We start from the raw sequence: 27,798 nt of genomic DNA, 5'->3' as shown, positions 1-27,798 counted from the left end.
ATTTTTCCCCAATTGCAGAACAATTTCTCTTCTGTATGAACTCATGTTTATTTTTCACTATTGACCATATATGTGCATATTTTGAAATATTTATGGAGCACCGATGCAGTGTACATTTTAAAGAAGTAATATCAAAATCATTTCTAAACTACTGCACAGAGCTTGTGAGCAGAGGCTAATGTTTTCTAAAAGTGACAGGCTAGAGAATGAAGGGACAATGTGATTTCTGCAGGAACAAGTCACAGGTTACGGTGTTGTGACAATAGGATTGTTTAACCCTCAGAGGCGTCCACGAGCACAAGCTCGAGTCAGCTTTAATTCATTAGGCAGTTGATGATTTGACCCTCTCTAAAACTTCCTGTCATGCCCACGATTTGACCTCCTAGAAGCTGAGATTGTGAGGTGTTTAAGTTCCAAATTTTCAGGGATGTAGAACACACAAGGAGAGACCGGAAGCGCCAAGTGGCCGGAAGTGCTGCTCTCACCGCCCAGGATTTCTGGTGAGCAAGGTCTTATATAGGGAGCGAACCTTCCCTCCCTGCGTGCTGTGAAACAGACAGGAGCCAGCATCCCGCCTTGAGTAGCTGGAATCTTAATCCATGGAATTCTTGTCATCAGAGCCGTGCCACAATGCTTGGCACATAGTGAAGGCTTCACCATTGTTGAATTACTGAGGGCAAGTTTCAAATAGCACACATTCTGGAAGAAGTAGTTGCTCTGTTTCCTAAGTCGCAAAATCAAGAGCCAGAGTCTACTTGCTTGTGGGACCAGTGCTGTAATGATGCCTTGGAACATTTATTGGTAGAATTATTAGTGGCTTTGGGGAGGTGGGACTGGTGAATGGGAGGACAGAATCAGTGTTTTGTCCATGGAGTCTTAGGAATGACCCAGCTGATGAGGTCTTTGGTTGAGATCTAGAATAGCCGCGAAATCTCATGTATTCAAAGCCGGGGTGATGGAAATGTGAATGGTTCACAGGGATGCTGTACTCATCAGTGGATCAACCCACTTGCTGTCAGCAGAGGGGCAGCTTGGAGGTATCACGGAGGTGAGAGTGTGTGTGTGGGGTGATCTTCTCCCCACCCCTCCTTTCTTTTATGCTTCCAGGCTTCCTATGCCATGGGCCGAGCAGCTGTCCTCTGTCCTCACCCTTCCACCTCCCCGTGTCTGCCTCGGAGTCTGGTAACCAGGGTCTGCAGCCACGAGACACAATACACCTCTCCTCCTTTAAGCTGTGGGAGTGGGTATTTTGTCCAGCAACCAGGGAAGTGAGTCAGACATGAGGGCAACACTGGTTGTGGGGTGAAGCTTGTCTCCACCTCTGCTCTGCAGAACTGGCTTTTCACCACACAAAGGGAAGGGGAAGGAGAAGCCGTGCTGGGAAGACTTGGTGACACTTCTGGGAGGTCTGGAGCCCAGGAAATGACTGCTATGGTCTGGAGGAGGCTTCGTCCTATCTCCGCCATTAGCCTCGGTCCCCATGGTCCCCAGGGTCACTTGGCCACCCTGTGGTCTTCTCCTGCCCCTGCTATCTGCAATGGGGGCAGGGGGTGGTATGGGCCTAATTCTGGGGTTCGCGTTAGGAAGCCCCATAAGTCAGCAGCTATGAGCCACCTTCTCCTGGAAGAATTTTTTTTTTTTTGTACCTGGGATCAAATTCTGGTCCTTGCACTTGTGAGGCAGGCAGCAGAACCACTGAGCTAAACCCCTGGCAAAGATGGTATTTTTGACTCCTGCCTTATTCTCAAACGCTTCAGAACTGTGGCAGAAAATGTAGTAATAATTCAGCAAGATTGTGGGATATAGAATTAGCATGAAAAAAATTGACAGGCTTCAGACAAGCTGGTGTTTCTCAGTTGAGGGAAGCCCCTCGTTTGGCGTTTGGCAATGTGCGGAGACGTTTTGGATGACTGTGAGTAGGGGCGGTAGTGCCACTGGCTTCTAGTGGGCAGCAGCCAGGAGTCTGCTCAACACCCTTGGACACTGAGGACAGTGCCACGACAGAGTTACCTGGCCCCAAATGCCAAGGTGCAGCACTTGTGCACAAAAACCCTACCCCATTAGAAGGTACCATATGCGCCTCTATTTACAGCAGCAGTAACCACAACAGCAAAGGAAAAGACTTGCAAATAAGCCTCATGATAATTGTGCCAAATCTGCGTAAGGAAAATAATATAACACTCTGGTAAACAAATGGAAAGACATCCTTCCCTCTTGGATAAGACCTCTCACTTTCATCAAAGTGTCAGTTCTAAGTTGATTTATAGTTTAATATGTTCCCAGTGAGTGTACCAACCGGCATCTGGTGTGGGCTGAAGAAGGTGACAACGAAGCTCATGCTGGAAATGACCTGCAAGAGTGGCTGGGATGACACCACGGAGCAGCCTAACTCCACCTTTATTAAATGCCCACAGGGCTGTGATTAAAAATGTGGGCCTAGAGCATGAGTAGAACCCAGGCCAGGGCACCAGATTATTAGTCTAGAAATAGTCCCGAGGGCTTTTGTGCATATGAAAGGGTGGATCACTGGAAATGAGACGAGCCACTTAACAAATGGTGTTGAGACAAACCGGGTCCTTTTGGAAGGGATAAAATTGTGTATCTTCCTTCCATCCTCCCCCCCCCTTCTGTCCTTCCTTTCTTTTTGCAATACTAGGGTTTGAACATAAGGCCTTCACACTGAGCTACAACTCTAGCCCTTTAAAAATTTTTTATTTTGAGGCAGGGTCTTGCTAAATCTGTAAAGTGCCCAGGCTGGGCTTGAACTTGCAATAGTCCTGCTTCAGCCTCCCAGAGTCCTGCCATAGTGGGTGTGTGCCATTATGCCTGGCTAATCTATATTTTTCCTGTACCAATTAACAAAATAAAATGGATTCAAAATCTAGATGTAAAAATGAATCTAAACAAGAATTAGAAGACAATGAGTGAATCCTGCTAAAATCTGAGTTTAGGGAAAGGCTTCCTAGGTATGTTTCTAATTTTGATGAAGAAATAACTGGATAAGTTTGACTGAAGTTTACAAATTTTTATCAAAGTTACATCATAATTAAAGTCAATATATATTATAGCTAATATATATTATATATATTATATAATATAAGGAACTTTTAAAATTTGACAGGGAAAAAGATTAAAAATCCTGTAGGAAAATGAGCAAAATACATTAGTAAGTAATTTATTAAGAAAGCGTAGAAGGGCCTTAAATATATAAAAATATTGAACTTTATTCATACTCAAAATAACTCCAGTTAAAACTGCAATGAGATGCTGTTTTCTCGTGTGTATCATCAGCCAAGCTCGAAGGCTGGGCTGTGCGCTTCTGCTGCTAAGACACGTAGAGTGCAGGCTACTTCCTCATTTCCGGTCTCTTTGGTCCCTCCATCTCCTTCCTTTCCGTCCTTCCCGCCACCTCATTTGGAATAATCTCCCGGGAGTGAGAGGGTGAGTTTCATTTAAAATGGGTTCAAGGAAATTGAAGACAATGGGAGGGTAGATGGAAGGTAGAGTCAGATATGTTGAATCTTTCCTTTTTCCAGACAGACTTGGGGTGCCTGGATATGACCCCCTTACCTGTGTTTGCACATATTTCAAGTTCTCTCACCCCAGGAAACCTGCGCACTTGAAAGCACAAAGGACGCTTTACACCAAGAGCTTATTGTTCCTCTCCAAGGGCCGTCTCCAAATTAGAGTCTGGTCTGATAGTGCCCGACTGCTTTCTTCTTTCCGCTTTCTTAAAAGAACTAGAAACAGTGTTATCTCCAAAAGCATAATACAGATCTAACAGTTCTTTCAGACAATGGAACCCTCTACTTTGCCTTAGACTGTTTAGGAGAAAATAAAATTAAAAAGAGAAAAAAACCATTAGGACGTAAAGGAGTAGGAGTGATCCTTTACTCTGGAGTTTAATGCTATGTCTACTGAGAGATACTAAAAAAACCAAAACCAAACTAAGTTAAAGTAACACATTTTAGAGGACACAGACACAGCTGTCGATTTGGAATTGGTTCCCTTTGTTTTGTTGCCTATAAACCACTTACCTTTTTTCTTTTTAAGTAGAGATGATTAAAAATGATTGTACAAATACAGCATAAACATTAGTATTCATTTGGTTTGTAGCTAGAAACTAGCCATGGAGGGACATGATTGGGGTCTAGTTTTCTTGATAGAAATATATGATAGGAGTCTAATGTATATTAACTCAGTCATTCTGGATATTTAACACTGGAAAATAAATACCACTTAAACTCCATAGAAGTTCAGATCTTTGCTCTATTGAAAGTTATTGTATCTATTACTTTTATTTGAATTTAAAAAATCCAGAAAAATATCCTTTTGGTACCAGATATAAAAAATCTAGAGATATAAGAAGGAAAAGAGAATACAGGGCCTCGAGATTAACAGATATTAACTGTGCTTCTTATTGGCAGGTTTACTTTGTAGGAGGAACATAATATCCTAGGTGTAATCTTATTCCCGTGGTTGGATTCAAGGTGATTTCAGTCTGCTTTCCATACTGAGGTTTCCTTAGAAAGTTTAGTTTTCTCAGGAGCCCAGCTTCTGGCTTCCAGCCCAGCACCAGGAGAAACGGCTCCCACTGGCCAGCAGGTCAAGGAACCCCGACGGTTTTGCTAGCAGATCCTTTGAGAAGCCAAGAAATCTGGGGGCTCTGCCTTGGGCCCTGAGGAGAAAGAGTCTCTTCCTGTGGTGAATTTTCTCCCTGGCGCTCATCTGGTTTTGGGAGAAGGCAGTCCTGACTGTGGTCTCTGGGAAAGGCCTTGGAGCCGAGGACCTCCCGGCCCCTTGTCTGGCCGGCCTGCCCCTGGGGTTGTCAACTGCTCCAGGTGAACTGGAGAAGGCGCGTGTGCCAAGGTCGTTGGCTGATTCGCTTAATTTCCTCGTGTTCCGAATGTAAATTTCAGATTCGCTTTTGTTATCCAGAGACATTTTTGAATGTTTGGTATTGAAATTCCTTTCCCATTGAAACGTTTGTCAGTGTGGGGTTTTCTAGCTCATGAGGCTGTAGGGCCAACATAGTATAATATTCCAGATTCCAGAATTTTGGAAAGAGATGCATTTCAGCAGCCCACAAGGAGCTGAAGTGAGATCGCAGTGGGGCCTCTGTGAAAGTGAGCAGCAGGGGAAGAGGGTGTGAAAAGCCACTGGGAATGTGTGCAAGTGTTGAACTTTATTTTGATTGCATATTAATAAAAATCATGCTGGATTTTTTTGGGTTTTGTTTTGGAAACTCACTTCACTGCTTATTTCATGGTGAAATGCACCCCTAGAGACCCTCCAAAGAGTTAGGTTCAAAGAGCCTGACAGCAACATGAGCTTCCATTCACTCCCAATGTGTTTGTTAGGCTCCAACTGTGCTGCTGCATCTGGGCGAGGCTCTGGGGTGCAGTGGGGTAAAACAGAAAAGCCTCTCATCCCCATGAAGTCACAGCTTAGTACAGGTGCTGGTATTCAACAAAAGCTCCCAGAGGTGTTATTCACAGTGGGATGAGCACCAGGCAAGGGAGTCCTGGCTGGGGGAGAGGCAGGGCAAGCACTGTGTGGTGCATCATCATTCAGATCTTACACAGTAGACTTCATAGTGATATTTCCTGACAGGTGATATCTGGAGTTTTAGATTTATTTTTGATTAGGTGATATGAATTTATTTCTGTATTTTAGTTTTAAATTGACAAAGATTGTACATATTTGTGATGTGCAGCAAGATGTGTAGATCTATGCATGCATTATGGATCGACTATGTCAAGCTAATCAACATATCCATTACCTCACCTATTTATCTTTTTGGAGTGAGAAGGCTTAACATCTACTCTCAGAAATGTTTGAGAACACAATGTATTGTTCTTGACACTACTCATCATGTTGTATAATAGATCTTTTGACTAGCATCTCATTCCCCAGGTCCCCTCTATTAATAACCTGCTTTCTGCTTCTGGGAATTGAACTTTTTTTTTTGTAACCGCTGATCGAACTTGAGACTTTGTGCTTTCGAGGCTGGTGGCGGCACCACTGAGCTAAATCCCTGGCCCAGGAAGTGAACTTTTTAAGCTTACATATGTAAATGAGGTCATGCACTATTTGTCCTAAGTCTCTCATTTCACTAACAGAGTATCTTGCATTTCATCTGTGTTATTGTAAATGGCAGGACTTCTTTATCTTTGAAGCCTGTATAGTATTCTACTTTGTATTTATACCATACAAGGTGCTCATCCACTCATTCATTGCTGGATTTTTAAGCCAATTCTTTGTCTTGGCCCTTGTCGTAATGCTGCAATGAAAATGGGAGTGAAGAATATCTCCTCAAGATGCTGATCTCCATTCTTACAGATCATGACATAGAAGAAAGATTGTCAATATAATAGTTCTATTTTTAATTTTTTGGGATGCCTGCATGCTGTTTCCCACATTGGGTGTACGCATTTACACCCCAACCAACAGGGTGCGGGGCTCTCTCTTCTCCGAGCACCCTCACATGCTTAGCCTCTCATCTTTTTGGTGACAACGCCGGCTGTTGAGCGTATCTTCATATACCCCTTCACAAGCTGTGGGTTTTCTTTGGAGAGAAAACTTTTGAGGCCCTTTGTCCGTTTTTAAATCAAGTTATCTGCCTGCCTGCCACTGGCATGTTGATCACCATGACTCTGCTGAGTGCTTTTTTTTTTTTTTTTTGCGTGCACAAGCTTTTTAGTTCGATGAAATCCCATTTGTTTATTTTTGCTTTTGTAGCAGTATCTGGGAGTTTTAGATGTGTTACTTCTACTGGACAAGGGACACAAAAAGAGCATGAGAAGAACTAATATTTCTGAAGCCTGTATGTCATGTACTTTGAATCTGTTATTTAACTTGATTTCGGGAACAGCTCTAGGAGGGAGAAACGGTAGTTTCTCTTTGCACATGAGGAAACAGAAGCAGAGAAGCGGGGTTGCCTCTCCTGCTCCCTGGGACCCCATCATCCTGACTCCACCTCCCTGGGGCCCTCAGTCCCTTCTTTGGATTCACTAGCAACTTTCTTTGCCTAGGCCCGTACTCAGGATATTTTACAAGCCCAAGTTTCCTGTCTTTGCTTGAGCCTCTCAAAGTGTATAGAAAATGAGACCTAATTTATGTCTCCCAAGTAACCACAGGACGGTTAGGACCCATAAATGCAAAACGGTTGTACTCGAAATAAGTCCACAGGTGGGAAGGAAAAACCTGTGAAAACAAGGGTCGTACAGGAAGTCTGAAATCCTGAGTCCTCACCAGGAGAAGAGGTCAGTTCCTTTACTTATGTACTTTGATGCCATGGAGGGCCTTTGGATTTGAAACTAAAAAGCCTGATAAAAAAACATTAGATGGAAATAGATTTGAAAGTCATGCGTCACTATGAGGCTGAATAATTATATATACTATGATTATGTAAGTAGGCTTGAGCCTCACGCAGTATATCCTCTATGAATGTAGAAATGATTCACAAAGTAGAAAAGAGAAACACAAATACAGGGAACAAGAAAAGTGCTTTCAGGTGCAGAGGATAGAATGCATAATTCAACACAGAATAAATTTATGGCCAGATGATCTGTTAACATTATTGGTGGCTTCCTGTGGCTACGCGATACAGCGAATTCCACTCTCTTACATAGCCACAAACGACATTCATTTGCCAATCTGAGAACGAAGCCGACCGCAGTAGCTGGGACTGAACATCAGCTCTGGAAGCGGAAGTTGGTGAGCGTCAGCCGGGCGGGGGGCGGACACACGCGGCTTCCCAGAACCCGGTCCCACGGGCCGGTGTTTTCTATTAGACATCGGTTATTTACTTGTAAAATATGTGCTCTTTACCAAGGTCTGTGAGTGCAAGCGCATTAATTATTCACCCTAAGACTGGAGACACGCAGATTCCGAAAGGCAATTCTGCTACTGACGGGAAGTGCCGGGGGCTCGCCTCGGCCAGGTCTCAGGAAATGGCTCCTGGATTTGGAAGGTGGGAACCCGTGGGGCACTTTTCCCATTTCCCTTAACTTCGGCACCGCTCAGGAGACGGAGAGAGACCACTGGACTGTCAGATTCTCCCCTCTTTCCCGCCCTGAAAAGTCAATGTATTACACATACACCAAAAGTGTATAAAAGTATGTATGTATTTCATACTGGGACGGAACCCAGGGCCTCCACACTGAGTTACACTCCCAGACCCTTTTCAATTTAATCTGGTTTAATTTTTTTTTTTTTTAATTTTTGAGACAAGGTCTTGCTAAGCTGCTGAATTACCCAGGCTGGGCTTGACCTTGTAATCTTCCTGCCTCAGGCTCCCAGAATGCTAGGGTTACATATGTGTGTCACTACATTCAGCTAAGTATATTTTATTTTGTTTCTTTCACCAGTCTTCCGTGTTCTTTGAATACGCGTAGACAATGACTTGCAATATCATCAGGTTATAGAAATTATGTTTGTTTTCCCCACATCATTTTTTTTTGGTACCGGGGATCAAACTTGAGAACTTATGCCCCGAAATTATGTTTGTTTTCCTATTTTCACTGTTTTAATGGAATGAGGGTGTATCACACTTCAGGAACAGCCTATATGAATGTAGAAGTCTAGCCATAAATCAAGTGAATTTGAAGATTATTGATTTACTTTAAACAATGTTGTATTTTAATGCTTAATATCATGTACTAGATCTTTCGTTTCAATATCAAGCTTTCAATACCCTAAAATGATTTCCTTTATTTTTATATATTAGAAATTTCAGTTTTAATTTCTTAAAATATTGATTTACATATGTATATATGTTAAATAGAGAATACATGTATTTTTTTGTCAAAAGTTCAAACTATGCAGAACTGTACTCAGCAATGCGGAATTCTCTCTGTATTATTCCCCTACCACTTTCATTCTTTCCTGAGCAGCAGCAAGGGCAGTGATTTTATGAACACCCCTTCTACTTGCTATTCATCTGCATACGAATGTGCCCATACACGCACACATATACGCAAACACTTATGTACATACACACACTTCCTTTTTCAAAAAAATGGAATATTTTAAGAATTAAACTTGGCATATTAGAATACATCATCTCTCACTGAGGAAATAATTATTTTTTATTTATCTACATGTAATTTTATTAGTATAGGTTTGCAATACATAGTAAATATATCCAACATGGAGTATGTTACATATTCATATCACACCGATTGTTTTAACTCCTCCCTCTCCTTCCCTTTCCATCTCCAGAGTCTCTCCTGTTTTCTATCATCTGATAATTATTTTTATCATCATTAACTTAGTCTGTTTTCTTTTGGGTTCAATTACCCAGTGTAAATTTGTAGAAGCTCTTCATTAATGGTAAATATTGTAGTCGTTTGATCCATGGAATCAAATACGGAGTGCTTGGAATACTTTGGGTTTAAATTTTTTTCTTTCTAATTACAGTGAAGATATATTTGTATTTACTGATTAGATAATTTGCAGAGAGATCATTTAAAAATACAGGCAAGTATGTAAACATATAGTATTTGATTTTGCACAGAGAAAGAAGAAATATATATAATAATAAATCTTCAAATTCCTTGAGAAATTTAGTGAATTAAAAATGAATTCTGATATTTCAAAAGTTAGAGCCCTTTTGTTCAGGATATGAAGATCCTGCCTCACATATAAGGGAGGAAAGTTTAGATTTTAACACATTTAACATGTATTTTTTCAAAAAGATATTACAATATTTCATCTTTTGATAAACTTCTTCTTTTTGTAAATTTCAAAAGTGATTTATGGGGTCGGGGATTTAGCTCAGTGGCACCATGCCTGCCTTGCAAGCACAAGGTCCTGAGTTCAATCCCTGGTACCAAAAAAAAAAGGGATTTATGCATATGGATAAAATAATTCCAACAGTACAGAGTGTTTACATTTTACAAATGTAAAGTAAAATTTTCCAAGCTTTTCCTTTTCCCATTATTAATTCTCTTCAAAGAGGGACATTTTAGTGTTTCTTTACCCTCTCAACCACAACAGTCCAGAGCCTAATTATTTTTATTTTATTAAAGCTGAATTTGGTGAAAACCAAGAGAAAGAAACCTTTTGCTCTCTAATATTTTTTTCTATTAAGTTTATTGGTACATTTTAGGTATAAGATACAGTTACATTCATCATTGGGATCTTGTACCATTACATGAGTATCTTGGTTCTTATTTTTTTCCCCTTCCCCTGCCCTCCCTTCACCCCCTCCACCCTTCCCTATTTGCAAAGACTTTGTTTCCATTTTTTTCCATTTTCTTTTTCTCATATTTTTTCTTTTCCCTTCTTACCTTTACCCTTCCCCTCCCAATAGCCCTGCTCCTTTAGACCTTTTCTTCCTATTATACAATATCAATTATACATTTTTAAAATTACAGTATCAAGATCTAGAAGACATTACCACAGATTTTACAGAATTTAAAAGGATAGAGAAAGCATATTACAAAAATCTGTTTTGAAATAAATTGGACAACTTCTAAGAAGTGCCTTGGAAGACAAATTAATGAAAATCACTCTGGAGGAAATATAAAATTTGAATAGCACCTATTAAAGAAAATATATTCCTAGCTTGAAAACCTACCTATATGACAACAGCAGGCTCATAAACATTTTAACTGATAAATTAATCAAACATTTAAAGCAGAAAAAAGGAGGAACACTTCTCCCCTCATTTTAGGAACTCAACATTGTGCTAATCCTAAAACTGGATAAAGATAATAGAAGAAAAAGTATGAACATAGATAGAGATTTGTTTAACAAAACAAACTATTAGAAGTCAGGTCTGGCAGTATGTAGAAAGTGGTTTTATTATAGGGATGGCAGTGTTGGTTCAGCATTGGAAGATCCACCCCCAAAAGTCATCATTTTAACAGAGGAAAGGAAAAAGCCATATGATCCTGTCACTAGTTGGAGAAAAAGTATTGGACCAAATTCTAGAGCTGTTCATGGTAAAAGCTATCCGGAGACTAGAAGTAGAACAGAACTTTCTCAAGAGATAAGCCATGTACTCCATACTTCAGCAAAAATGCCTTATATGAATGGACAAGATACAATGCTTTTTCCTTAAGGTGGGGAACAAGGGCAGATATGCCTACTCTTCATCTGTCCATTAAACTTTGAAACATAGGCCCAAACCACAATAGTCTGGCAATAAAATGACACAACTAGGATAGGATTGGCAAGGTAGAAGCAAACTCTTTATATGTAGATGAAATGATCATCTACAGAGAAAATACTAAGAAATCTCTAGGAGCCCCTAGAAATTGTATCTGAATTTAGCAGGATTAGAAAACACAATGTATATATAAAAATTCAGGTCTGTGTATACTTGCTATAAATGAAGAATTGGATATTGAAATTTAAAAGTTGTGTAGGAATACAAAGTACCTAGAAAAGTAAAAAGAAAAAGAAAACAGTGTTGGAAGACCTTTATTACCTAATTTTAAGACTTCCTCTAAAGCTACAGTAATCAAGAAAGTGTTGGTGTAAGGAAAGACATAGAGATCATTGGAATAAAACAGAGAATCTAGAAATAGAACCACATATATTTGGTCCACAGAGTTTTGAAAGATTATTTAACATTAACATTTTATAGAACATAAACTCAATTCAAGAGCAGAGGAATAGATAGTATTTTCAGCAAATGGCACTAGAACACCTGGTATCCGCATGTAAAAAATTAGCCTCAATCCTTTATTTCCATACATAAAAATAACTTGAAAGGATCTATGAACCTAAATATGAAAGACTAAAAGTATAAAACTTTAAGAAGAAATTATAAGGGAAAATATTTATGAATTTAGGGTAGGCCAGAATTTCCTAGGGTATAAAAAACATGATGTATAAAAGAAAAAAATTGATAAATGAGATTCCATCAAAATTTAGAACTTTAAATGACATCATTAAGAAAATGAAAAGTAGTCCTTAAACAGACCATATTTACAATGCATATAACCTATGGCCAGAATATATAAAGAACTCTTATAGCTCATTAATAGACAACCCAATTAAAAAGTAGACACAAGAAGATGATAAATAGCCAGTATAGCACAAGGAAAGGTGTGCAACACTAGAATCAGAAAAATACTAACCAGTACAATAACTAGATCATATTATACACTCATTAGGGAGATGAAGTTAAAAGTTTTAAAAGAACAAATATCAGCTTAGGTGGTGTAAACCAGTTAGAACTTCCTAATACTGCTAATTTGAATGTAAAATGATAAAATCATTTTGGAAAACAATATAGAAATTTCTTGTATTACTGTTAAGAACCAACAGTTCTGTTCTTAAGTTTTTACTTAAGAGGAATGAAAACACATGTTCACAATAGATTTGTACATACAAGTTGCCTATCCCTTATCTGAAATTCTTGGGACCAGAGTGTTTCAGATTTTCATTTGAAATGCAAAGAGGATAGCTACTCCTGCTTTTTTTTTCAGGTTCCTGTCACATGGAGTATTATTTTCCACCCTTTAACTTTCAGACTATTAGTTTCTTTTTTAATTAAATGTGTTTCTTGTATGCAGCATATTGTTGGATCTCTGTTCTTTACCCATTCTGCCAGAGTATTTCTTTTGATTGGTGAATCGAGACCATTAACATTGATGGTTATAACTCATACATATTGACTTATCATTGTCATGACTTTTTGTTTGTTGGATTCTCCCCCTTTGCATTTAATTTCTTGTCATGCCCAATGGATTCATTCTGCTGGGCTTCCTGGGGTTGTGATCCTTGTTGTCTTTTCCTAGGGTATTGTCTAAAATTTTCTGGAGTGCTGGTTTGGTATTCAAGAAGTTCCTAAGGTGCTCTTTGTCATGAAAATATCTTATTTCTGCATCAATTTTGAAAGATAGCTTTGCAGGGTACATCAATCTGGGTTGGAGGCCGTTTTCCTTTAGTGTTTGGAATATGTCACTCCAAGCTCTTCTTGCCTTGAGGGTTTGCACTGAGAAGTCTGCTGTGATTCTGATGGGCTTTCCTTTGTATGTGATTTGTTTCTTTTCTCTCACTGCTTGTAGAATTTTGTTCTTATGTTGTGTTTCTGGAATCTTAACAATTACATGCTGATGTGTAGATTTTTTTTGATCAAGGCTAGTTGGAGTCCTATATGCCTCACTTATCTGTATGTCAAGTTCCTTTCCCCTTCTTGGGAAGTTTTCTGCCATCACTTCTGTGAGGAGTTTTTTTATGTCATCTGCACTCTCTCCTCTTTCTTCATTGACTCTAATCAGTCTTATGTTATTCTTCTTTGGATCATCTAGCAGCTGCTGGATTGATTTCTCATGTTCCCTTACAATTTTAAAGCAATTTTTCTTTTCCTGATCAGTAATTGCAATCTTACTTTCAATATCTGAAATTCTATCCTCACATTGGTTCATTCTGCTGTGTAGACTTTCAATGGAGTTTTTAATCTCCTGGAATCTGTTTGCATCTGTTTTATGGATTTCATTTGTTTCCCATGTTGGGATTCCATCATGTTCCTGAGTTCCTCTATTTTTTTATCCATGTCCTCTCTAGATTTATTAATCATGTCTTGCACTATGGGCACCATCTCTGCTGTTATGTGAGAAATTATTTCTGATTTCATTTTTTCCAGATCCTCTTCTGTTGCTAGTTCAGGGAATCCAGGTGGTTGAGTATCACAGTGTTTCATCTCATTTCCTTTTGGGGCTGTTTTAGGTGATCTGGAAGTTTGGGTTTGAAACTTGTTTACATTTCTAATTTCAATGGCAGTGAGGGTGGGGGTGACGTGTTGCTGGTGCCCGTGTGGCTCACCTTGTCTGTGCTGGTGGGGGTGGTAAGGCGGCCCGGAAGCCTCCTCCTGGGCGCTGGAAGTGGCTCACCTCCTCTGTGCTGACGGGGGTGGTATGGTGGCCCAGAAGCCTCTTCTTGGGCACTGGGAGTGGCTCCTGCTCTCTAATATTAAGACCCGGTGCTCTGAAGATACTCAAGGCCTCTGCATCAGGCTGGGCTTCTCCATTGTCTTGGAGTTCTAGAGCCTGTTCTTGCTTTGGGAGCTCTTTGGAATTTGCAAATAAGAATAATTTGTAGTAACAGAAATGTTAATTTCTATGGCAAAATGAAAGCTGAAAAAAAAAAAAGTGTTAGCAGCCAAAGCTACTTTTAAGTGGCAGTGAAAGATTTGTGAATGAAAACCACATAAGATCCAGTGCTTTTCTTTCTGTATACAAATATGACCAAGGCATCTTCTTTTTTGTTTTTTCAACTTGGAAGCAGATACTTTTTATTAACTGACCAAATCATAGAAACATCATGGTAGATACCTTAGTTCATTCTTCTAATAAGCCTGTTGATCTGGTCTTCCCTATTTCCAGCATCTCCACCTTCCACAAAATGAGTGGTCTTTTTCTTCATTCCACCTCATGGAGAAGATAATTTAAAGGGTCACAGGAAGTTATTTGCCTCTTTGAAGCATTTTCCAACAGCATAGATCTCATAAATCAGATCTTCCATGCTAATGATGCCATATTTACCAAGAGATCGAGCAATCAGTCCATTATCCGTCAAGGCAATTCGCCTCTTATTGATTTTGCCATAGCCACGCTTTTATATTAGTTCATTTACTGACTTCAGGTTTGGGTACCCCCAAACTATATATGGAACTATATATGGTTCCACAATTCTCAGCATGTTAATTGAAGCCTCGTTAAGCTTAACAAAGGCACCATTGAAGATTTGGCGAAGGTAAAGAGGCTGCAACACCTTGCGGACCTTTGGGCTCACCCCATTGATCCCCCTGATCCAGATGACAAATGCCAATTGGGTTCTGCAGGTACATAGAAGTTTCCAGCTTTTCTTGCTATCCTTGCCATTCGAATCTCAGTTCTGTACATCTGTCTATACTCCTTATGATAGTGCCTGGCTTTTTCACAGATGAACTTCCTCCTTGCCTTTTGAAGCACTTTTTGGGCAAACTTCTTTCTCAGGCTCTTTACCTTCAGCTCTGCGAAACATCTTCGCTTTTTCTTAAGGGTTTCTGGCACATCAGGAACCTTCTTTTTCTTCTCTTCGACACTCTCCATGGTTCCAGCCGGAAAAGAGAACCAAGCCATCTTTAACACTGGAACCGAGTACTCTAGTATGTGATTTTGTTTTCAATATTATCAAGAAAAATCAGGAACACACAGAGTATTCCCCTTCCTTAAATGCAAGCCTGCAGTGTCCTGTTAGATTCTTTCTCGGGACATGGTTCAACCCAGCGAGTCCCTGTAGTGCACGCTGACTTATCCTTGGACCCGGGTAGCCGGCACCTTGGCTGTGGAACTGTGCCCCACTCACTTTGCACGCTGGCATGCACTCATAATAGAGCTGGGTGTGGCTTCCAGGCTGGGTGTGGCTCAGGGGTGAAATGGGTGGGTTGCACGTGTGAAGCCCTTTTTTTGGTTCCCAATACTGCAAGAACAAACAACAACAAAACAGCAACAGCAGCAACAAAAATCCCCAGCTGCAGGGAGGGGGCAGCTCTTCCTCTCATACTTGGGAGAGGTCTTTTTCATTTTTTGAGAATCAGATTGATTAACTTGTCTTCCTTTATACAGCTTATCAAAACTAGTGTCAAGTGTCTAAGTGCAAGATTGATTTAACATTAGATGATACGTTTTAATAAAGGGAAGAAACCATGTGATCATCTCAATACTATAGAAAAAATATATAAATATTTAAAACAATTCAGCTTCCATTGGTAATAAAAGCTCTAGCAGTTTGAACTAGAAGAAAACTTCTTAATGTGATCAAGACTATATGGAAAATATTACGACAAGAGTAATATATAACTTTGACATGTTGCAAGCATACCTGCTATACTACATGAAGAGAGCTGGTGTTTGTGTCTGTTGGAAGTCCTGTTCTAGGCAATTAGACAAAGAAGAGAGGGAAAATTTCTAATTACTGGGGTAAAAAATAAAAAGTGCCATTTTTGTATATGATGTAATTAGCTGTAACAAACGATGCCTTAATATAGTTTTATAGAGGTCATGTACAAAGGTCATATAGATACAAAGTACCTATAAAGATATTGTAAAAGATGTACAAGCTTTGGGGAGAAAATTATAAGCTTTATTGACAGCTATGAGAATAACTAGAACATAGAAATATCTCATGATTATAATTACAAGACAATTGTGTTAATGGTAATTCTCTTTCAGATATTTTTTTAGGTTCAAATGATCAGTTTCATTCAAATTACCATTTTTTTCTTTTAGGACCTAAAGAAAAGAAAATATTCTATTATGTCTATTAAAAAGCAAGAAGATAAGAATAGCCAACCCACACTGGAAGAAACTGGGTGTGGGGGAAGAATGGAGACTTGTTTTGCCATATTTTAAAACTTACTATAGGTCTGTAGTAATTAAAATGCTGTAAGGGCAGAGTGATATGCGATTAGACTCACAGGAACAGAGTAGGGGTGACAGAAAGATATTTGTATAAATGGAAATTTCATTAATAACAGGATAGGCATATCCTACTGGTGGGAAAGGTAGTCTTTAATATATGATCCTGTGGCAATTGGTTTCCCATACAGAAAAAAGAAAATTACCTTTTATTCCCATAGTACCATATCATAGACAAATAGAAAAAGATACAAACATTAAAGAAATTTTAGCATAGTACTATTTTTTTAAAAAGACATAAAAATTTATGAATAAGTGAGTGCTATAACATTCAACTATATTAAATGAGAGCATTTCCTCCTTGAAACATATCATAAAGACTGAAGGGGAAGCTACTCATTGTAAGAGGGCCTTTGAAACATATGTAATGGACAAAATTCATTTCCTACCATATGAAAATCAAAAGAGAAAGATAATCAAATAGAAAAATGGACAAGACACAAGAGAAATTAACCACGCAAGTAGGGACTATCTTACAATCTCATAAAAATCAAGGAAATTCAAAGTGAGATTAGAATAAGATACGACTGTACAACCTTAGATAAACTTAAAGTTGGAAAATATCAAGTTCTGAAGATGAGATGAGCTCTCATACAGTGCTCAAGTGTTTGTCCTTGGAAAGAGCGTTGCTGGTAGAGGGAGTTGTGTGCAATTCCGGTGATGCAGTGGTTCCTTCTGTAGGTGCAGAGCATGGCGAGTGCTCACCTGAGTTCCGAGAGACACTGCAGGAACAGAGCAATTCTGTTCGTAATAGCAAAGCAGCAGCAACCTCAACAATGATAATAATAACAACAAAGTACAGTGGACTCGACATACAAACAATTAAGGTTATGACTGGAATTTTAGTTTTAACTTATGAACAAAGTCTTGAGTTATGACCCGAAAGCCAGCCACTTGTGCTTCCAGATGGTCTTAGATGCACATTTAACCCTTAGAGAGTTCTGGAAGGAACACTACAACGTCCTTTCCTGTGTGGGGTTAACTGAGAGTGCTGGGCCAGTGTCTCTCTAAGGACACTGAGATCTGCCTGTGTACAGGAGAGAGCCTTTGAAGGCTGAGTAGAGGAGCCTGAGCCTTCAATTACCAACTTGAGTTAACAGCCCTTGTGAGTGAATTGAGTTTGTAAGTCAAGGAGCCACTGTAAGTGGACACAGCCTAGGTCCATATCAGTAGGAGAGTCCGGGGTTAGGGTGTAGCTCAGTTGTAGAGTGCTTGCCTAGTCTAATCACTAGTGATAAACACACACACACACACACACACACAGTAGAACGCTATGAATCTAAACTGAAATACATTCAGATAAAGGAATACTATTTATCAGTGAAAAAAACCCCACAGCCTGACTATCATATGAGTGAAACTCAAAAATACACCGATCAAAGCCAGCCACTCTCCCATACAAGTACTAACCAGGGGAATAGGGAACTCTGCGCTGTTGGTGAGAATGTAAGCTAGTAAAATCACCGTGGAAATCAGTATGGAGAGTTGCAGAAAACTAAACACAGAAATTCCATTTGAGCCAACTGTACCTCTTTTGGGTGTCTTCCCCAAAGAGTTAAAGTCATCTTATTACAGTGATTCATGCACGCCCTGTGTATAGTAGCACAACTCATAATAGCTAAATCTTGGCAGTGGCCTGTATGCCCTTGACAGATGAATCGATAAAGAAATATATATATAAGACATATAATATAATTATATATTAATATAGATGGAGAATAGATAAAGGAAAATGGAAATGGAAATGGAAAATGGATGCACCTTGAGACCATAATGCTGAATGAAATAAGTTGGACACAGAAGGTTAAATATCACATGGTTTCTCTTATATGATATATAAATAATTAAAAGAACAAAATAAAAGATAGATAATGGAAAATGAGGTGGATTTTGTGGGGATGGGAAGGGGATTTGGGAATGGGGCTACAGGGGAATGAGAAGGGGAAAAGGAAGTAAAAATGAGGGTGTGATATGTACATGTCCCAGTTCCCAAATATGAGTGAAGTTATCATGTAAGACAAACATGAACTAATAAAAATTCAGATAGAAATAAAAGAAAGCTAACCACAGGATAACATATAGTATATGATGTGAAAATAGGCAAAACTAAAATATTTCAAAAATGCATGTATATATGATAAAGCTACAGAGAAAAAGCAAGAAATAATTATCATAAATTATGGTAGGGAGTATTTCTGTGAAGAAAGGATGATATTATTAGGAGAATATCCTACAGGTAGGTAATATATCCACACCGTGGTAATATTCTAATTCATTTTTTTTCCTTTTTTATTCCCATTAAATTTATTGGTACATTTTAGGTATAAAATACAGTTACATTCATCATTGGGATCTTGTACCATTACATGAGTACCTTGGTTCTTATTTTTTGCCCCTTCCCCTGCCCTCCCTTCACCCCCTCCACTCTTCCCTATTTGCAAAGACTTGTTCCCATTTTTTCCCATTTCTCATATTTTTTCCCTTCTTTCCTTTCCCCACCCATTTCCCCTGTTCCTTTAGACCTTTTCTTCCTATTACACAATATGAACTATAAATTTTTACAATTACAATATCAAGATCTAGGAGACATTACCACGGATTTTACAGAATTTAAAAGGATATAGAAAGCATATTACAAAAATCTTTTTTGAAATAAATTTGACACCTTCTACAAAGTACCTTGGAAGACAAATTAATGAAACTCACTCTGGAGGAAATATAAAATTTGAATAGCACCTATTAAAGAAAGTATATTCCTAGCTTGAAAACCTACCTATATGACAACAGCAGGCTCATAAACATTTTAACTGATAAATTATATCAAACAATTAAAGTAGAAAAAAGAAGGAACACTTCTCGCCTCATTTTAGGAACTCAACATTGTGTTAATCCTAAGATTGGATAAAGAAAATAGAAGAAAAAGGTATGAACACAGATAGAAATTTGTTTAACAAAACTATAAGAAGTCAGATCTGGCAGTATGTAGAAAGTGGTTTTATTATAGGGATGGCTGTGTTGGTTCAGCATTGGAAGATCGACCCCCAAAAGTCATCATTTTAACAGAGGAAAGGAGAAAGCCATATGATCCTGTCACTAGTTGGAGAAAAAGTATTGGACTAAATTCTACAGCTGTTCATGGTAAAAGCTATCAGGAGACCAGAAGTAGAACAGAACCTTCTCAACAGATCGAAGACATGTACTCCATACTTCAGCAAAAACACCTTATATGAATGGAGAAGATACAATGCTTTCTCCTTAAGGTGGGGAACAAGGGCAGATATGGTTACTCTTTATCTGTCCATTAAACTTTGAAACATAGGCCCAAACCACAATAGTCTGGCAATAAAATGACACAATTAGGATGGGATTGGCAGGGTAGAAATAAAATCTTTATATGTAAATGGAATGATCATCTACAGAGAAAACACTAAGAAATCTCTAGGAGTCCCTAGAACTTGTATTTGAATTTAGCAGGATTAGAAAACACAAGGTATATATAAAAATTCAGGTCTATGTATACTTGCTATAAATGAAGAATTGGATATTGAAATTTAAAAGTTATGTAGGAGTAGGAAGGACCTAGAAAAGTAAAAAGAAAAAGAAATAAAAAACAGTGTTGGAAGACGTTTAATACCTAATTTTAAGACTTCGTCTAAAGCTACAGTAATCAAGGTAGTGTTGGTGTAAGGAAAGACATATAGATCATCGGAATAAAACAGAGAATCTAGAAATAGAACCACACATATATAGTCCACTGAGTTTTGAAAGATTATTTAACATTAATATTTTATAAAATATAAACAATTCAAGAGCAGAGGAAAAGATAGTGTTTTCAGCAAATGGCACTAGAACACCTGTTATCTGTATATAAAAAAATTAACCTCAACTCTTTATTTCCATACATAAAAATAACTTGAAAGGATATATGAACCTAAATATAAAAGACTAAAACTATAAAACTTTAAGAAGAAATTATGAGGGAAAATGTGTATGAATTTAGGGTAGGCAAGAACTTCCTAGGATACAAAAAACATGATGTATAAAAGAAAAAAATTGATAAATGAGATTCCACAAAAATTTAGAACTTTAAATGACATCGTTAAAATAAAAAGTAGTCCTTAAACAGACCATATTTACAATGCATATAATCTATGGCCAGAATATATAAAGAACTCTTACAGCTCATTAATAGACAACCCAATTAAAAAGTAGACACAAGAAGATGATAAATAGCCAGTACAGCACAAGGAAAGGTGTGCAACACTAGAATCAGAAAAATACTAATCAGTACAATAACAAGATTGAGTTATATACTCATTAGAGAGATGAAGTTAAAAGTTTTAAAAGCCTTGTCATGACTTTTGCTTTTTGTTGGATTCTCCCCCATTGCATTTAATTTGTCACACCCAATGAATTCATTCTGCTGGGTTTCCTGGGGTTGTGATCCTCATTGTCTTTTCCTAGGGCATTGTCTAAAATTTTTTGGAGTGCTGGTTTGATATTCATGAAGTTCCTAAGGTGCTCTTTATCATGAAAGTGTCTTATTTCTCTATCAATTTTGAAAGATAGTTTTGCAGGGTACATCAGTCTAGGTTGGAGGCTGTTTTCCTTTAGGGCTTGAAATACATCACTCCAAGCTCTTCTTGCCTTGAGTGTTTGCATTGAGAAGTCTGCTGTGATTTTGCTGGGCTTTCCTTTGTATGTGATTTGTTTCTTTTCTCTCACTGCTTGTAGAACTTTGTTCTTCCGTTGGATTTCTGGAATCCTAGCTATTATATGCTTATGTGTAGACTTTTTTTGATCAAGGCTAGTTGGAGTCCTATATGCCTCACTTATCTGTATGTCAGTTTCTTTTCCCCTGCTTGGGAAGTTTTCTGCCATCATTTCTGGGAACAGTTTTTTATGTCATCTGCACTGTCCTGTTTCTTCATTGACTCCAGTCAGTCTTATGTTATTCTTCTTTGCATTGTCTAGAAGCTGCTGGATTGATTTCTCATGGTCCCTTACAATTTTAAAGCAATTTTTCTTTTCTGGTCACTAATTGCAATCTTATCTTCTATATCTGAAATTCTATCCTCACATTAGTTCATTCTGCTGCACAGACTTTTGATGGAGTTTTTAATCTCCTGCAAATCTGTTTGCATCGTTTTATGGATTCCATTTGTTTCCTATGTTGGGATTCCATCATGTTCTTAAGCTCCTCTAATTTTTTATCTGTGACTTCTCTATATTTATTAATCATGTTTTGCACTATGAGCACAATCTCTGCTGTTATGTGAGAAATTATTTCTGATTTCATGTTTTCCAGATCCTCTTTTGTTGCCAGTTCAGGGAGTCCAGGTGGTTGAGTATCAGATTATTCTGTGTCATTTCCCTTTGGGGTTGCTGTAGGTGATCTGGAACTCGGTTTTTGAGGCTTGTTTACGCATCTTCTCATTTCCACAGGGGGGTGGTGATGGTGATGCTGGTGCCATCGCGGTTCACCTCCTCTGCCCTGGAAGCGGTAATATTCTAATTCTTACACTGGCCGTGGGTGCATGAATCTCCATCATTATTTTTCATAAATTGGATATGCATGTTGAACACACTCTTTTTATCCATGTATTTCACCAAGGAACATTGGGCATAGGTGCCTCGATGCTGGTACTACTGCAGGAACACAACACCCTTATGCCCTTATGCTCCCCGAGCCATTGAGTTCAGTTTCTACCATGGAGCTGTCTTTTCTTCAAGGTATCTGCCAAGGCCCCAAACTCTACCCACATTACAGGTGGGAAGCCAGAGAGAAGGGCAGAGACTCCTTGCAGTTTAGCAAGATGCCTTACCAAGTCTCTGTGAAGTCTCACCTCAGCATTACACATCATTGGTCTGCCAGTAAGTATGGAAAACTCGAGCTACAACATTGGCAGCCACCATACCGTAAGGCCTGGTGGGAAAGGAAAGAGGAAGGGTGGTAGAGGCCCATCGGGGAGTGTCCACCACAGCTTTTAAGTATCTTCTTCTGGGAAGCTCATGGAAAGCTAATTCTTGGACTCTTTGTCTGACTGAAAATGCCTTGTCTTTACCTCAGATTTGCTGGATTACATAGGTAAAGAGTCTTGGGTTCAAGACATTTCCCCCCCTCAGAATCTCAAAAGTATTTTTCCATTTAGTTTACTGTTCATAACCCCAAAGTTACAGAGTGTAGCTCCAATACTGGCTTTCCCTTTTTTTCTGAAAGTCTATAAACTTTTTGCTAAAGTTCTGTAATTTTTCTGATATCAGCCTGTATGAGGGCTTTACATTGTATTTATTTAAAAATTGAAAAATTCAACTTGTCAGTGTCTGTCAGTCTGAGACTCATTTCTTTCTTCAGATCAGATGTATTTTCTTGAAAAATCATAATCTTATGATATTTTTGTTTGGTTTCTCTTTTTGTGTTATCTTATGATTTTGGTTATTTTAAAGTATCATATGATGTATATTACATTTTATGCTTTTATTTTCTAATCTCAATTTTTCTATCATATTTTTAATTTTTTGCTTTTTGGGATCAATAAATTTCTTTGTTTTTCTTTGGATTTTTCATTTATTTTCAGTGTTGTCTATGAACTCTTATTCACTTTTTATTTTGTTAATTGTAATGTTTGATTTTTACAAAACACAAATCATTTATATATTTTAAAATACAAGGGCTGTTCTTCTTTGATTACTCTTTTTCCCCCATAAGAACTTATTCTTTCTTTAGGAGTGCAATAGCCAGTTCAAATCTGCTGCAGTTTTTGTTATGTATCTTCTGTTCCCCTGGGGTCATTTTTCCCTATTTGTTCAATTTTATTCTTCTGTTTTCTGCTCTCTGGTTCATTTATATTTAGGAATTTAAGATTAGGTAAAATAATGTAAAACCAGGTATAATATAACAGAAGGGTGATGTAATATACTAATGCAAGGTTATTTTCAGTTTTATTGACTTTTAATAAACAAACATTATGGGTGCTTTGTTTTACCTGTTAGACATATGCCCATCTATGAAACATCATATGTACTTGTTTCTATCTGTCATTAGGAAAGAGGGAAATAAAACTGGTGGGCGAGCCACACAATTCTAGGAGGAAAAAAATGAAATGATAGCAAACATAACAAAGCATTTAGGAGAGATTAGAATAGCCAGGTAGACAAGGACCCCAGTTCAGTAGGTACAGATGTCTGGCAAAAGCCAGGCATAGAGAAGCTCTGGCACTTGTTGCAAGAATCACAAAGCAGCTTCGTTCTCCTAGAAGGACAGAAACTGCAGCTCAGCAAATCTGAGGTGCCTTTGAGTATAACACATACCGTTGATTTTCGTTTTTTCTTTCCACTTTATTTTTTATATTATCTTGGACTTTATTTTATTAGTCCATGTTTGCAGTAGGTAATGATGGCCTTCAGCACGAGAAGTTAGTACATGGACGGGGCACATTTCATGCTTTCTCTCCTTCTCTTCCCTCCCCCTTCCTCCAACTCTTCACCCCCTTCTCATTTGCAAAAGATCTATCTCCTAATTATATGTTATTTTGCTCAATAATTTATTTATAGTTTGGGTTTATCCTACAAGTAAAACTGTGATATTTAAGCTTTATGTCCAACGTACTTTATGGTCTCAAGGTGATCCATTTCCCTACAAATGGCTCAAGTTTATCCTTCTTTATTGAAGAGTAGTATCATTAATTTTCACACCACCAAGTAAAACAACACTCCCAGTTTTATTCTGACAAATCTGTCTCATCCCTTAAGATATCCAGACTCTGTGAGTCATGTAACTCTAGTCCTGCTGCATGAAGGAGTAAAATGTGAGCTAAATAGTTTAAGATCTAAGTCAGACTTTGCCTTCTGAGTGTAAATCTTCGGAGCCGCTGTTCTCTGAGTAACCCCCCCCCCCACTCTGTTTTCCCCGCAATTTGGCCCTTTTCCCCAGCAAGAGCGCAGGTGATGTGGCCTCTAGAAATGCACCCCATGACTCATCCCTGGAGTTTTCTTCCAAGCCACTGACGCCCCAGAAAAATTTGAGTTGGTTGCTTTTGTGTTCTTGACAGTGGGTGCCCAGGGGAAACCTTCAGTCAGTCACACGGTCATTCTCACAGTCCTTCCTCAGGCTACCTTCAGTAAGGCAGCTTGCTGTCTGCAAGGTTGGAAGCTCCCTTGTGTCCATGATGCCTCTTGGAGGACAGCACAATGCTGTGGTGGCTCTGAGTCCCACTCGCTCCTGGGACAGACAGCAGACGCCACGTATTGAGAGAGCCAGCCTGAGTGCACAGCTGCTACTGCGGTGGGAGAGGAGTGACACAGAAGTTATCAAGTAAGCCGCTTTTCTTTTTCATCTCTGAAAGACAAAACTCCCAACTTATATCCCCTGTTAGTTACAATAAAACACCAATAAGAAATGCAGTTATTTTAATCATACTAATAGACCAAGTCAATAATTTCCTATAATTATAGGAAAATTGGGCAGATACACTGGAACAGTTGACTTGTTTTTTTGGTACCAGGGATCGAACTCAGGACCTTGCACTTGTGGGACAGGCAGCAGCACCACTGAGCTAAATCCCCAGCCCTGGAACAGTTGACTTGTAAAGAATGCCTTATTTCTGAGAAAGGAAACCTGTCCTAAAAAGTAAACTTAATATGAATGTCCAGCTGTAAAGGTCTTTTTAAACATTTTGAGACAAAGTTCTGCTAAGTCATCAGCCTGCCCAGGCTGGGCTTGAACTTGAGATCCGTCTGCCTCAGCCTCCCAGAATGCAACATTGTAGGGGAGAAGGAATTCAACAAAATGATCAAAACTTGGCTTTGAATTCTTGAACTCTGTAAATAGATATTATGTTTTACCCAAATGTTCACTGTTAACAACTTAGGTTTACAACTTGGGCTTGTGCAGAAGAGAGTGTTCTGGTATTTTTTCAGTTTTAAATTTCTAAGATCTCAGGAATTCGCAAAGTAGCATTTCCAGGGTCTTTTCCTGGGACAAATACTATAGCCTGGTGCTGTGCAGAAGAGGGAGGAAGGCTTCTCAGAAGAGTTTGCCAACTGACTAGTCTATGCAAAGTCCTTTAAATTTATCTTCTTAATTATAGCCCTGCAGCATTTTGCTCTTTTCTATTCTGCTCATTCCTAACTCGGTACCTCCACAGGATGCTGCCATTAAAATAGTTTCCACCTCTGCTGCAGTCTCCTGTGGCCTTTCAGCCTGTACCATACCCACCACTTTTCTTGCCTCAAAGTTTCTAACATTCTGTGATCTACTGGTTGCTCTTATTCCCACTTGCAGTGCTATTCGACATGTAGTTTTCCTTGTAATATTTCTAACATTTTCATGTGATTTTATTTATTTTTTGGTTTTTTTTGAGACAGAGTCTCACTATAAGTAGTTCAGGGTGGCCTTGAACTCACTATGTAGCCCAGACTGGGCTCCAATTCACAGTGATCCTTCTGCCTTAGCCTCCTGAGTGCTAGGATTATAGGTGTGCACCACCATACTTAGCTTAATGTGATTTCAGGAAGAAAGGGAAGTGAATGTGTGTATAGTGTGCCATTTTAAACTAGAAACTCAACAGATTTAAAGAGATAAATCAAACTACTTTCAAAGGGATTATGTTGTTCTTCGTGGTTTGGGTGCACCTTAAATGTGGTGCCATACGTGGCTTGTTGAGCCTGCAGCTATGCGTTATATTTAGGAACTATATTTAAGCCATGCTGTCATGTTGTACAGATACAACGGGTGTGTGCATCAATTTTGCAGAAGATTTGGATGTACTCTAGGCAACCCAAATTCACTTTGAGATATCCCAGTTGCGCATCTCAAATTTAGAACAATTTAGAGCCCCAAGGGATGGATTATGCTTTAACTTTTGCATTCTAGAGTCACACAATATTCAAAGTCTTTTTTTTAACCACTAGGCTATGTTCCCCATGGAGAGAAAACCTAAACGGAATCACTCTTCCTCCTGTTGCTAAGAGAAAATGTTCTTCCAAGGCTTGTGTGACAGAGTCCGAGGTGCGGACGACTTTCCCAGCCATCATTGACTCCCGAAACGTAACAGAAAGGAAATTGGTTTCTTCATAGAGTCTGGTTGTAAGATTTATTAGTGACCAGGCTGTGAGAACCCCATAAATAACCCCATTCTGGTTAAATTCTGCAAGGCCAAAGGCTCACGTGACATTTTTCATTTGGGTACAGAACAGTCATTTGGGCTTATAGGATCATTGAGTCTACATTTCTAGTGGTTGACACTGATCCATTCAAGGTCTATAAAATAGAGGAGATGCCTCAGAAGCCTTAAAGTTTTAAATAATTCAGACACCTTATAATTTTTTGCCTACAGGCTCTCTCTGAAACTTAGCAAAGGCAAACTTGGTCAGTACTTAAATGGGAAAAAGTCAAATAAAGAATGAAGGAAGGGCTGATGAGAGTATCAGTAATCTCTCTGTATGTTTATAATTTTCCTGGAACAATTTCTGGTGTAGGTGAAGTATTATTCCATTGTGAGGAATATTTTTTTGGGAGTGAATTTTTGGTTCTCAGATTATAACACTAATGCAAAATAAAGCTGCTTGGGCACAAATTATTTAATTGAAAAAATTGACTAGATGATCCTGCTAGGAAGTAAGGAAACATTTCTAAATATTAGAATTGGTTTTTTTTTTTTTCCAGAAATTGCATTTCAACATCCATATTTTACATTTTCTCTTATTCCAGTCATGAGTCTCAAAAGAGTAAGGAAGTACATTAATGCATATTCCAAACATTTAAAATATAAAAGTACTATTTGTGTGCACTATTTACTTACATTTTATATTGAGGTATAAATATATTTTTGCAGCAGTTGGGCAAAATTTTCAGAAATTTCAGGATATAATATTTGGAATGCCTCAATTATTTTGAAAATTGTGGCGTATAAAGAAATACATATATCTGATTTTTTTTTTTTTTTTGGTACAGGGGATCGAACTCGGGTCCTTGCGCTTGCACAGCAGGTGGCAAAACCACTGAGCTAAATCCCCTGCCCTTTTTGTTTGCTTTTTGAGACAGGGTCTTGCTATGTATCCCAGGCTGGCCTTGAACTGACTGTGTAGCCCAGGCTGGCCTTGAGTTTATGGTGATCCTCCTGCCTCAGCTTCCTGAGTGCCTGGATTACAGGCGTGCACCACCATGCCCTGCAAATATGTGGTTTTCTAGTTGGGAAAATCAGCTGTACCTTCACATCAGCCCTGGGATGGTAGGATGGGTTAAAGCAACATTAGCTTCTTCCCATCTTGCCTTTTACATTGCTTGTGTCTGCTAATGCAGTGCTAGACAATGATAGTGTTTGATTTTTCTTGCGGTTGTTTTTCAATACTGTTTACCCCCTGTATTTTCAGTGTT

At 38.6% G+C, this 27,798-nt stretch overlaps 1 long non-coding RNA gene and 1 pseudogene across 1 annotated transcript in view; one reads left to right on the top strand and one right to left on the bottom strand.

The window, feature by feature from the left end:
* Window positions 1-27,798, top strand: part of LOC147826605 (uncharacterized) — a 249,695-nt gene that overhangs the window by 8,867 nt on the left and 213,030 nt on the right. The window lies entirely within an intron of this gene.
* On the bottom strand, window positions 14,238-15,066 carry LOC101722732 (large ribosomal subunit protein uL30 pseudogene; annotated as a pseudogene).

This window comes from Heterocephalus glaber, unplaced genomic scaffold (assembly GCF_053883595.1).
Source record: "Heterocephalus glaber isolate CG9 unplaced genomic scaffold, H.glaber_assembly_v1.0 deba00001465, whole genome shotgun sequence".
Lineage (NCBI taxonomy): Eukaryota > Metazoa > Chordata > Mammalia > Rodentia > Bathyergidae > Heterocephalus > Heterocephalus glaber.
The sequence above is the reverse complement of the archived record's forward strand: the minus strand, read 5'-3'. Positions and strand labels throughout refer to the sequence as shown.